General features: G+C 43.1%; 1 protein-coding gene and 1 long non-coding RNA gene across 2 annotated transcripts in view; one reads left to right on the forward strand and one right to left on the reverse strand.

Annotated features, from left to right (window-relative positions):
* Positions 1–6,751, forward strand: part of LOC115095982 — a 31,477-nt gene extending 24,726 nt beyond the window's left edge. The window contains exons 2-3 of the long non-coding RNA XR_003857931.1: positions 587–650; positions 6,702–6,751. This is a non-coding gene — a long non-coding RNA (uncharacterized LOC115095982). The remainder of the gene's footprint in view (positions 1–586; positions 651–6,701) is intronic.
* GPAM (glycerol-3-phosphate acyltransferase, mitochondrial) overlaps positions 1–12,853 on the reverse strand; it is a 148,736-nt gene that overhangs the window by 104,997 nt on the left and 30,886 nt on the right. The window lies entirely within an intron of this gene.

The raw sequence follows: 12,853 nt of genomic DNA on the forward strand, positions 1-12,853 counted from the left end.
CTGTGCTGAAAACCCTTTTTATATACCAGGTTTTCTGCACAGAAAATCAGGGTTTATGTACATAAATCATGCTTTTATGAGCACTAAGCATTTTTTATGCACATTTAGCATGCTTTTTTTTTTTTAACTCCTGCTGCATTAGCATACCATTAGCTTGCGCATAATTTAGGGAACTGCACTGAATTTCAGCACACAGTTTTAATGCCCAGCGTATTTAAATGGCCCTTAGCAAGCAAGCATATTTTGCCACCCAAACTGGTCTGGCCAGCACTGGAGTTGTACCAGATTATACCAGGGGAAGCCAAGATAACCTTTGATGACTATGGAAGGAGAATTAGTGATCTTAATTTATCTTAAGCTTCACACGAATGCTTTAATTTATACCCTCTCTAAGGTACTTCTACCATCTTTTGGTACAGGTTTGTAAGTTTGTTTATACTCGGTAAGCATGAGTTGGTAACTTGTGTCCTGCCCGATGTCCAGTACAGTTTGTACGTTGAGGCATGCCAGGTTTTGCCTGTTTAAAGTATCCCACATTTTAAAATTTATTTTGTATTATTATTTTTTTTTAATTTTGTCCTTGTAGAACTGTGAGATAACTGATTTGACCCCCTTGTTGCCTTGCTTCCGCCATTCAGAGGCATCACCAGGTACTCTCTTTATATTTTGCATCTCAAAATCTTCTGGAGGTGTCAGCCCTCAGATTAACTAAACCCCTCGACAGTTCGGGAGGTAGAAATTTTGCCTCAGCAGCTCCTGTGCTTTGGAATGAGCTACCCGAGGGGTTGAGAGCAGAAACTGCTTTGCTTCGGTTCAGGAAGTGCTTATAAAGATTCAGTTGTTCAATCACTGGCCTTTCAATCACTGGCTGCAGTTATTTACAACAGGCAATGATAATGCTGTCTTGATGTTTGATACTGTGTGTATCAGTTGCTTAAATTGAGTTTGCCTGTGTGAATATTATGGGTGTCCTGATGTAACCCGCTAAGGCCTGTGGGTTAGCAGAACAGAAGTTATGTTAAATAAGAAAGTGCTCGTCTGTATTTTGGGAGGGTGCTTTGCTCCCTTGTTCTTCTCCTCCTCACACTTCGCTGTGCACCTTCCTTGCTTGCGTAGGTGAGGATCAGAATGTCATCAACCAATCTTATTCTTTAGAATAAGCCCTGCTTAACTTGCACCTTTACAGATGATATCACAATTAATTCAAGCACAGCATATCACTATTACTACAGTTATGGATCATTTCTAAAGCACTACCAGACATGTTCAGCACTGTACAGACACACATAAGAGACAGTCCCTGCTCCATGGAGCTTACAGTCTAGTGAAGACAAACAGGCATGAAAAACAAGACTATGGGAAGTGTATTTATTGTAGAGAAGTGTTTATGATTTGAAAGCATAGTTCCTGAACGATGTAAAATGAAGATCCTGTATTGTAAACCTTCTTAATAATCAACAAAAAGAGCAGGTTTGTCCTCCTAAGCAATTCTTATGTGGTATGACAGGATATAACAAATCCTCCTCGATGACAAAATGTAGTCACTGCCATTCTGTTTCTTAAGCAGAAGGGTTGCTGTAGCATGACCTCTTGTAATAGTTTGGAACATGGGATACTTTGCTTTTTATTTGTTTATAGAGACTAGAAAAGACGTTCTAGAGCAAGGGGGTCATGCTATGAGGCGCCAAAAGGGCAACTCAGGGGCAAGGTAGTGAAATGTGTTTTCAAGGGAATGATGATGGATGCATGAAGCAGCCTGCCGGGAGAGGTGGTGGACACACAAACAGTAACAGACTTCAAGAAGGCATGGGATGAGCACAGAGGACCCTTACGTGCAAAAAAAAAAAAAAATGTAGAGACAGAAGCATGACCTGGGAACGCTGCAGGCAATGGGGTTAGGCAGGTGGCTACCAGCAGGCTACAGCTACCCCCCCCCCCCCCCCCACCGGTCAGTTTGGTGGCTGAGTAACATCCAGAAAGGCTTGCAGGGCCCTAGGAGGCCAGATGTTTGGGGTAACAGCTGTGCTGATATTGGTAGCTGTTTAGATTATTACAAAGCTTTGTAATTTGACCCGGGGAGGGGGGTGATGGATGTGGAGCCAAAAGGGGATCTTGTAGGGTCATCTACCCAAAAAGATGGGATGCAGACGACAAAATCCGGAGCGAGATCTAACAAGCTGTCTCGCTCTCTTGCCGGCAGTTTTGATCTGTCCTTAGCATTGCAAACAGGAAGACCTGGAGAGATTCTGGCCCGTTGCCAGACAAAAAAGGCGCTGAGGGCAAGGATATGCATTCGGCGCTCCCCTCTTATTTATTTATTTATTTATTTTTGGTTTTTATATACCGATCTTCCTGCATTAAATACAAATCAAACCGGTTTACAAGGAACAAGAAACTGCCTGAACGGGGATACATAGAACTAAGAACAAATGGTAAACATGGCAAACATAGTTAAACTTTAAAATTTAACTGAACAGAGAGAAAAATAATTACAATGCATAGTAATAAATGTCCTAAAGCATTCCAAGAGAAATAAGTGATTAGTTAAATGCAGAATCTGGAAATGCAAGGTTGAATAACCATGTTTTTAATCTTCCCTTCTGAACTCGTGGGCTTACAGACTGGCTCAGAAAAGGTAGCGTGGCACCCAGAGCAGTCGCCCGGCTTGCCCACCCCTTGCAACGGCACTGGACAGACTGGATGGGACCCATTGGTCTTTCTCTGCCATCATCTGTCTTACAGTGAGACCAATGCTGTACTAAACCAAGAAAAACCTAGCAAAGCCTGCTTTGTGCGTAAAATAAACGCCCACGTTATTTGCAATAGCGTTCACTACTTTCCCTTTCAATGCGCGAAACAGGTTTTGTTAAATTTTTTGGCTTCACAAAGTTCTCCGTTTGCAAAACTGTATTTAAATGAATAGTTAACGAGTCACTATGTTGCAAAATTATGCAGAGCGGCTCATTAACTGTTAGCGCATAGTAGAACCATGCAAAACTGGCTTCACAAATCTGATTTTGCAAAAACCTTTAAGTATACATCAATAAGATTGTTGCGTCCGTCGGTCTCAGACGGCTTCGACCTCTGTGCCTCACCTTTCTTCCTTCTCTCTCCTCAAGCCTTGGGAAGATGGCTGCTGCCGCGTCTTCAAGCCGCTCTCTCCGGTGTCCCCAGATCGGCAATGGCGATCTGGGGACACACACATCTATGTATAGCTGTATGTGGCGTGCACACATCTGGTGTGCACGCCACCCACATCTATGTCCACGTCATGGCGGGAACCTCGGGGGCGTCCCCTCCGAGTGACGTCATCACATCCTGGTATTTAGCCTGCCCTTCGCTTGCTAACAAACTGAGTTAGCAAGGATTGGATTGGATTCGCCTCCGGTCTATGCTGCTCTGCCGCTTCCCAGCTGCCGCAGGAAGCTCTCTCTCTCTGCCCTTCGGGGTAATTCTTCACTAACCTGGGTACCCGCTCCTCGGGGGGCCCTTCTGCTCTATTTCAGGTACCTATCTTGGGATACCGGGTACTCGCTCCTCGAGGGCCTGCTCTCCCTAATCTGGTGCCTGCCACTGAACAACTTCTGCCTGCCAGGACCTTCTACGATACAGCCTTCTGCTTCAGCGAGTACCAGCCTTTCAGTCTCTCTCACCTTCAGCTTCAGCGCCCTGTGTCTACATCCGGGACCTGTCCCTGCTACGCCGCGCTGCCCATCACCTACTCGAGTGTGAGACTGGTCTCCTCTGCTGAGGACCCCTGGACTACTTCACTGGGCTACCTTCACTGCTGCCGCTCCCCGGGCAGTACCTTCGAGCTGTACAATAAATACTACTTCTCTGTGTCTGCGTGTATAGAGTCTAGCCTTGTACTGCCGTACCTCACGGGGCTCCTCCCCGTGGGAGTGGCCATCACCGCAGTACCCAAGAATCCTCTCTAATACCTCATAACCATAACAGAGATGTAGTTAAGATTTTGCAAAATTTTCTGATTGAAAAAAAGAACTATTCCTTCTATTTTTCTACCGTTCTTATTTGCATATATGTCCCAGCAGAAGAAAACTCACACTATTTCACAGATAGTGCACAAAATGTTTACTGGTTTCGTGCATTAGCCTCGGTGCATGTTACTATATTTTGTCAGCATATATACCAACTAACTACCAGTAACTCTGTAGAAGAGTTTATGTTCCTTGAAGCTGCATTATGTCCTGCTTGGTGGGGGGAGGATTGTAATTTGCCACTAGCAAGAGAACAAGCTTTAGTTTTGTACAGGATCTGCAGGGTCGCTTTCTTCAAAGCACTCATTTCCAAAATAATCATGGTGCGCACAGTGAACTCGACCAGAGATGGTAAAAGTGGCCTTCAGGCCCTCAGTCTCTCTTTGCCTCCTGCCTTCCCATGACTTTGAAGTGCCACTTGGAAAGCTGCAGATCCTTGGTGGTCATAGTGCTAGAGCTTTCCATGGATCAGGAACCCTTGATGTGCCCAGTTGTCCCCCTGCTGTGTCATCGCAGACCCCATCTTGGTCTCCGTTCATCTCTCTCTTCCCCCCTGGCCCGTATCACCTTCCTTTTGTATCTGTCCCATGCACACTTGGGGGTCAGGGGCAAAGCAGGGGAGGAGGAAGATAGGCCGCATGACAGCCAGTTCCTCAATTCATGGTGAATCCCTAATTAACCTAATTAATTGTTTTTAACAAGCCTTCAACCTGGTTATAGAAGGTATGGGAGTGGCAGTCACAACCCTGAACACCTGGCTGGGCAAACTGGATGAGCCATTTTATTCTGCATCTGCTTGTCATGTACTATGTTGCTATGCTTGCCACATTGCGATAAAGGTTGACCTACTGGCAGCAAACAATTTTTTCTGTTCCAGGACTGGTCTCAGCAAGACAGAATGTCTGGGAGAGGTAATTTTGCTTGGAAAAACAAGAGGCATTTATAAAAAAAAAAAGATGTAGGCCAGGCATTCGCTTTCTGGGCGTCTTTCAATAATCCTCTTGTAGATACCCGACAAAAGAGACCGATTAGGCCCTGAAAGCTGACACTGCAATCGCATCTTTCTGCAGCGCATTTGTTAAGAGTACCAGAGGATGCTACGAACGGGTTATTTCCGTTAATGAAAGGATCTGGGCTCTGCCGCTACGTCTTTTGCTGTAATTACGGCCGGGTCCCGCTCCATGCTGGCTCTGCCTGCTTGGGACTGAGTAAGCTGATGGAATACTAAGCAGGAGGCCCACAGCTCAGCTGAAGCGCTGCCAACGATCAACAATGAAGCACTCTATGCGGATTAACCTGATGTTTCAGCAGTAACAAAAAACACACACAAAAAAAAAACCCCCAGGCATTTTAGAACTCTGCTAGCAACAAGTAGAGAAAACTACAGCAAAGAAGGTATATTTCTGGTGACTAAAAAACATCGAAATACAAAACTCGGCAGAAACAGAGCGTGAATTTTATTAAATACACATTTGTAGAGGTTAATGTAATCATAATAAATTACATATACCTAGCCCTGCCCCCCCCCCCCCCCTCCAAGATAAGTTTTGTAATCAGCATTTCAGGCGCGTGCAAGCAGCTGTCTCTGTGTCACTTGCAGGTTATTGTTTATCATACCTGATTCTGCTTTAGTAAAACTGAATCAGAATCCAGGTGTTATATTGATTTATGGTATCCTGAGAATGATCCACTCACTACTGCCCCAATCCCCAATTACACCATCTCAGCCTGCTGGTCAGAGCTCACTAATGGCCTATGAGACCAGTTGTTCATGGTTTAATAACAAAAGCAGCAATAGATGCTAGAAGCAGGACAACCAGACCATGTTTCAGCTAGATTTTTTTTTTTTTAATTAAAGAAAATTGTCATTTCTAGTTGTGGCATCATCTAAATAATTGAGTTGGGGGCTATCAATCAGAATGTTAAAATTGGGCTCTGGAAATATAGGATTGTGTGATTGACCTTATAATTAAAAAGCCGATTGTCCGAGCAGGCTTTTGAAGAGCAGGGTTAAGTTTTGTGGCTGTCCAAATATTGGTTACTTAGGGGGTAATATTCAGTCACTGGCCAGACCGAAATGTTAGCTGGACAAATTTACCGGCTAACTTTAGAGAGATACTCGGTGTTGCAACTGCACTATTGAATATAGTCGACTATCTTAAAGATAGCCGGATAACGTCTTGCAAACTTTCGGACTCCCCTTTGGCACTACCAGAGTTAGCCAGATAAGTTATCTGGCCAGCTTAACTTTGCCATGGAACATCCCCTGATTACCTCTATGTTAGCCGGCTAACATTTTAGACAGATAATGAGTTATCCTTCTATAATTTAGACAGATAAGGGCCCCAAAATTTGAAAAGTCAGCATCTAGTTATCCGGCTAAATGCCTCTGAATATTGACCTCCTTTACCGTTTCTTGTGCAGGAAGAGGGCTTTGAATTTTTAGGAGTTTGTGGGAATGTTTTAATTCCTTTTCTGGATGGGATGTCGATGATTTTTTTTTTTTATATATGTTAATTTATTGAAACAAAAGTAATGTACAAATCACAAATTGTAACAGACAGAGAATGATGACAATACCAGCTTTGTGATGCAACATGCTACTTTAACAATTCTTTGCGTCATAAGTTTTTAATCTTTTCTCTACTTTCATATTCCCTTTCGTGCCCATTCATCCTTCCACATACATTCTTCTGGATCAAGAGGCATAAACCTGGTCTCTCTTTGTACTTGCCGCAGCTTTTGTAGACAGGTGAGAAAATATTGTTGCTTTACTAAAAACGTGCTATTCAAAAAATTTTGTCTCGATTTTTCCAGAGTGGCAAAAGTTTTCATTTCTGATCACCAGGCCTGAATTGATGGCAATCCTTCATCTTTCCAAGAAGCAAGAATGATTTTCTTGGCAAGACTGAAAGAAATTCCAAGCACTTATGCGCTACCTGCTGGCAGTGTCTGCATTGTGTCGGACAGGTACAAATATGCCATTCTCCCATTCCAAGATATATTATGTCCTATCAGGCAATTAAGGATGTTATGAACCTGCTGCCAGAGTCTAGTTTACTATATTCTGTGAACAAGTGGCATAGATCTCCCTTTTCACTACAGCATTTTAAATATAAATCAGATTCCTCTTGACTCCCTGAGCCCTTGTGATCTATAAACGCTGAAGGATCTTTAAGCTGAATTTCTCTTAAATTTGCTGGCTGAATATATCTATACAGTACGGAGAAAGCTGCTATCATATTTATTTATTTAACATTTTTTTATATACCGGCATTCGTAGGACACATCATGTCGGTTCACAAATAACTGAGAAAGGAAATTACAATGAACGGGGAAGGAGGGATAACTGGGAAAAAATTGGATAATATACGAAACTGGATAACATATGAAAGGATAGGAGAGAGAGTCAACGAGCAGGGATACAACATTGTTGAATGACATGGAGATTACTTATCCATGTTAAGATTAAATATGCATACGCAACGATTAAATATGTATAAGTAATGTTAAAGGAGGCATGTGTGTGCACTTATAGACTTAGTATATCAACTTAATTACAGTATAAAAGGAGGCATGTGCACTTATGTACAGTTATATACAGGGGGAAGAGGGAGGGAGCGAGGGGGAAAGGAAACAAAATGGCAAGGTACTTTCAGGCAAAGGTAGCTAGAGGGGTGAGGGGCGGGGTGGAGGGAACAGGGGGGGGTACTGAGATGGTAGAGGGAGGTCAAGGAGAAGGTATAAGGGCTGAATGGGAGTTGAGGTGGTTCAGAGGTGAACTATGACGGGTTGAGAAGAGTTGGGGTAAGCCTGTTTAAAAAGCCATGTCTTGATTCCTTTTTTGATATCACGAATATCAGGTGGTATACCCCCAAATCCGTGCCCCATAGTTGGGCCAGTGTAAGGAGATTGGTATCTGGTATGGCTTTCTTAATGTATGCCATCCATATTCCAATTTTATTGAACCTGGGTACAGTTTCCAAAAAGGTTTCCTCCTCATCTGTATATGTAATATCTCCCAAAGTGTCCTTCGCTAATGATAAGCGGTAGGGGATGTAGATGTGATTTTTACGATGTTTTACATCTCTGGTACTTTTCTGTCTATGGAAGGTTTTGTATATTTGTTATAATGGTAATTTCTGGATTATTATTATTTTTTGTGAAAAATAACTAGCTATGTATTTGTTGCTGAGAATCAACTTAAATCTCCAATATTGTCTCTATCTTAAAACCATAGAACTTTATTTCTCTCAATATAACTAAACTATTTTAATAAAATAAAAATAAGAGAATACAAGACCGGTGACTGAAACAATTGGCTTTAAACTAGTTTCCGAATTTTCGGATCTCTTGCCAATACTGAGGTCTTTTCTCTAAAATAAAAATAGTTTAGTTATATTGAGAGAAATAAAGTTCTATGGTTTTAAGATAGAGACAATATTGGAGATTTAAGTTGATTCTCAGCAACAAATACATAGCTAGTTATTTTTCACATTTTATTGTATACTAGTTATTCCCCAACACTGTTGTTTTATTATTATTTTTTTGTTATCTTGTAAGTCGTCATGGCTGTTTTGTGTGGGAAGGCAAGGACTACACATCTGATGATGATGATGATGATTTTTCATGGCAAAAAAAAAAAAAATGGTTGTGCCTTAATCCTCTGCCCTGATCTTCCAGTTAGACTGCATTTCTTGTCACAGGGTTAATTTGTGAATCCTACTTTAGTCAACGTATGATGATCAAATACTCCTTTTGTGCATGGCCGGTTTCCTATAGGTTTTGGTCTACCACAGCGCTGGGCTCTTGGATGCTCTCCGACTTCCCTACTGGATTATCTCAGAGCTGCCCTGGTAACGTAGACAATCCCTGCTGCATTCCAGCAAAGAGATCCGAGTCCTCCCCGCAGAGGAAACTGGAAGGATCCTGGCACAATGCCTGTCCCCAAAATAATGGAGCGCATAACTATTTTTAAATTAGATCGGCATTCTCTAAAAGGCACATGGTTAGCGCTGTAATCACTTTGAGTTGAATGAGTCATAAAATATTATGCAATATCAACAGGAGAAGAATCCAGCAAAGCTGATCCTGCCATTGTAAAATGCTCCTTGTGTCGTTTCTGTCAGCACTTGTTTAAAAGAGTGAATCACACTGTAATTTGAAAATTATATCCAAAAGTCCCTGAGTCCCTAAGATGTTTTGTCAAGACACGAAGAATGCGTTCTCAGAGTCTTAACAAAACATCAGATCAAACCCCCTGCTCCATACTGAGACCCTCTGCTGTTTGCATGCTGCTGCTATAGAAACAGCAGAGGTAAATGACTTTCTTTAGCTGCAGTGAAACATTATAGCATAGTAAATGCCTGCAGAAAAAGACTGAAATGGCCCATTCAGCCTGCCTAGCAAGGATTTTAGGGTTGCAAGTGCCGTTCCATGCAGGTGACCCTCATGCTTTCTGTTTAGGGTTGTAAGTGCCTCTCCATGCAGGTGACCCTCATGCTTTCTGTTTAGGGTTGTAAGTGCTGCAAGTTACCTCGACGTATTTCTTGGAAGCACAATATAATTATTTCAGTGCAGTTTTGGATTGTCTGTCATGCAAGCGATGCAGGTTACTCCAATGTTTTGTTTCCATCTTCTTACCAATAACGGATCCTCTGTGCTTATTCAACAAATGTTTTGTGGATCCATAAAGTCAAGAGGCCGCCAATGAAGAGTGGGTGACTCGCCAGAATGATGGCTACTGCCTGGAGACAATACCCTTAGTCAATAAACATACACATGGTTACTGTGACTCCAACATCACTCTAAGCTTCAACAGCAAGAGGAAATGTGGAAAAAAGGATTTGCACTCACAAAGACGGGAGTAGGCTGGCTTGTTACGGCGGGTTACTACCCCAAACCAAATATCCAAATTACTACCTCCACCTTCCTCTATTCCTGATGCCTTTCAACTAGCTTGATCACTCCATTCTTATACTTCACTTCAATGCATATCCAGCATAGTTCTCTGCTTCAACAGCAGGGGAAAAGAAAAACTGTTACTTCACACATCCAGCAGAGCTCTCTGCTTAAACGGCAGGGGAGAAGAAAAAAGGGTTCGCACTCACAAAGCGGGGAGTAGCTGGCTTGTTACGGCGGTTACTACCCCAAACCAAATAACCAAATTACTACCTCCACCTTCCTCTATTCCTGATGCCTTTCAACTAGCTTGATCACTCCATTCTTATACTTCACTTTCAATGCATATCCAGCATAGTTCTCTGCTTCAACAGCAGGGGAAAAGAAAAACTGTTACTTCACACATCCAGCAGAGCTCTCTGCTTAAACGGCAGGGGAGAAGAAAAAAGGGTTCGCACTCACAAAGCGGGGAGTAGCTGGCTTGTTACGGCGGTTACTCCCCCAAACCAAATGTACCTGATACTTCACTCTCGACGCATATCCAGCATGGCTCTCTGCTTCAACGGCATGGGAGAAAGACTGATACATCACGAATTTCCAGCATAGCTCTCTGCTTCAACGGCAGGGGAAAAGAAAAACTGATACTTCACGCATATCCAGCATAACATCAACGGCAGGGGAGAAGAAAAAAGGATTCACACTCACAAAGCGGGGAGTAGCTGGCTTGTTACGGCGGTTACTACCCCAAACCAAATGTGCCTGATACTTCACTTTCGATGCATATCCAGCATAGCTCTCTGCTTCAACGGCAGGGGAGAAGAAAAAAACTGATACCTCACGCATATCCAGCATAGCTCCCTGCTTCAACGGCAGGGGAGAAGATAAACAACCAATAAGGGCTGTATAACATAATCTGGGTAAAAACAAATAAGCATGGGTGTAGCTTGCTTATTGCGGCGGTTACTACCCCTACTACCTCTAACTAATCAAGCTAGATATTTCACTTGGATGCAGCTCCATCACCGCTCTCTACATTAATGGCGGGGGTGCAAGGGAAATAGAACCAAGAGCTAAGAGAAACAGATAAGTATGAGAGAAAAAATGAGGGAAGCTTGCTGGGCAGACTGGATGGGCCATTTGGTCTTCTTCTGCCGTCATTTCTATGTTTCTATGTTTCTATGTTTTTAATTCTGCTACTGTCTATATCTCCACCACCTCCTCTAAGAGGGCATTCTAAGAATCCACCATCCTTTCCGTGAAAAAATAATTTCTGATGTTGCTCCTGAGTCTCTCCTTGGAGCTTCAAGTTGTGGCTCTTAGTCCTACAGCCTCCTTTCCACTGGAATACATTTATTTCTGCATTAATGTCTTTCAAAGTGGAGGAGCAGCCTGGTGGTTAGAGCAGTGAGTTGTAAACCAGGGAAGCCAGCGTTCAAATCCTTGTGACCTTGGGCAAGTCACTTTACCCTCCACTGCCTCAGGTACAAACTTAGGGCCTCGCTTACCAAGCATTTTTCCCATAGATACAGAATGGGAGAGAATCCTTAGTAAATCAGGCCCTAAGATTATAAACGCCCTGGGGACAGGGAAATACCTACAATACCTGAAAGTAATCCGCTTTGAGGTGTCTGAAAGGCAGAATATAAATCTAATAAAAAACTGTCCGTATCTCTCCTTTCCTCTAAGGCAGTGGTTCTCAACCTTTCTAATGCCGTGACCCCGCAATACAGTTCCTCATGTTGCGGTGACCCCAAACCAAAAAATAATTTTGGTGGCTACTTCAAAACTGTAATTTTGCTACAGTTATGATTCGGAATGTAAATACCTGATATGAATTATGTATTCTCATTGCTACAAATCAAACATAATTTAAACATAGTGATTAATCACAAAAACAATATTTAATTATATGTTGAGAAATATTTATTACTAATTCCAATAAATAACATTTCACCATGGCATAGCATGGGTTTAAATATAACAACAATTCCAAATAAATAACATTTCACCATGGCATAGCATGGGTTTAAATATAACAACAGTAATATAACAGTAAACAACAGTGCAATATTTTGCAACGGTATGCTGCCAAATTCAGTGAGATGGTTGTGGTTGCTTCTTGCTTACCAATTCAGAAATGATTACACACAAAGCACCTTACACTTACATAGTATTGTGTGTATGGTGTGTGTACTGTTTTTACATTATTAACCTTTTTTACACCAGCAGGCTGTCTCGCAGGCTCTCTTGGCTCTCCGCCTCTTGCCTCTCCGCCTCCTAGGCTTCTGTCCTCCGGCGCTTGCTGCGTCCGCCCACTGATGACGTCAGCAAGCGCCGGACACATGTAATGCGCTGCTATGGACTGTGGAGCATTCCCCCCGCCCCTTAGGCCCCGGACGGATGATGCAATCACGTCTGCGCATGCGCGCAGGCATTCAGTTTGGAACGCGCATCCATAACGGCGTGCGTTCCAGCTGAATAGCGCTGCTGCAGACGGTAGCGTGACTTCTCAGCGGCTAAAGCCATCAGAAATATGTATTTTCCGATGGCTTTAGGCGACCCCTGTGTTTTGGTCGTTCGACCCCCGCCGGGGTCACGACCCACAGGTTGAGAACCGCTGCTCTAAGGAATACATTTTCAGGACCTGAAGTCCTATATGCTTTTTTGGTGCTCACCCAATTTTGGTTGCCTTTTTCTGGGCCGCCTCTGTCTTTCTTTTGGAGATACGGCCTCCAGAACGGAGCACGGCATTCTAAACGAGGCCTCTCACCAACGATTGCCTCCTTCTCCTACCGGTTATGCCTCTCGCCGTGCAGCCTAGTATCCCTCAGACATTATCACCCCGCTCCTGATCCGTGTGCATACGCATCTCGCCCTCTCCCCTCCATCGTGTACAGCTCCTTTGGATTTTCACACCCCAAACGCATGACTCCCTATATCTTTGCACTGAATCT

Source organism: Rhinatrema bivittatum, chromosome 7, assembly GCF_901001135.1.
Source record: "Rhinatrema bivittatum chromosome 7, aRhiBiv1.1, whole genome shotgun sequence".
In the NCBI taxonomy this organism is placed as follows: domain Eukaryota; kingdom Metazoa; phylum Chordata; class Amphibia; order Gymnophiona; family Rhinatrematidae; genus Rhinatrema; species Rhinatrema bivittatum.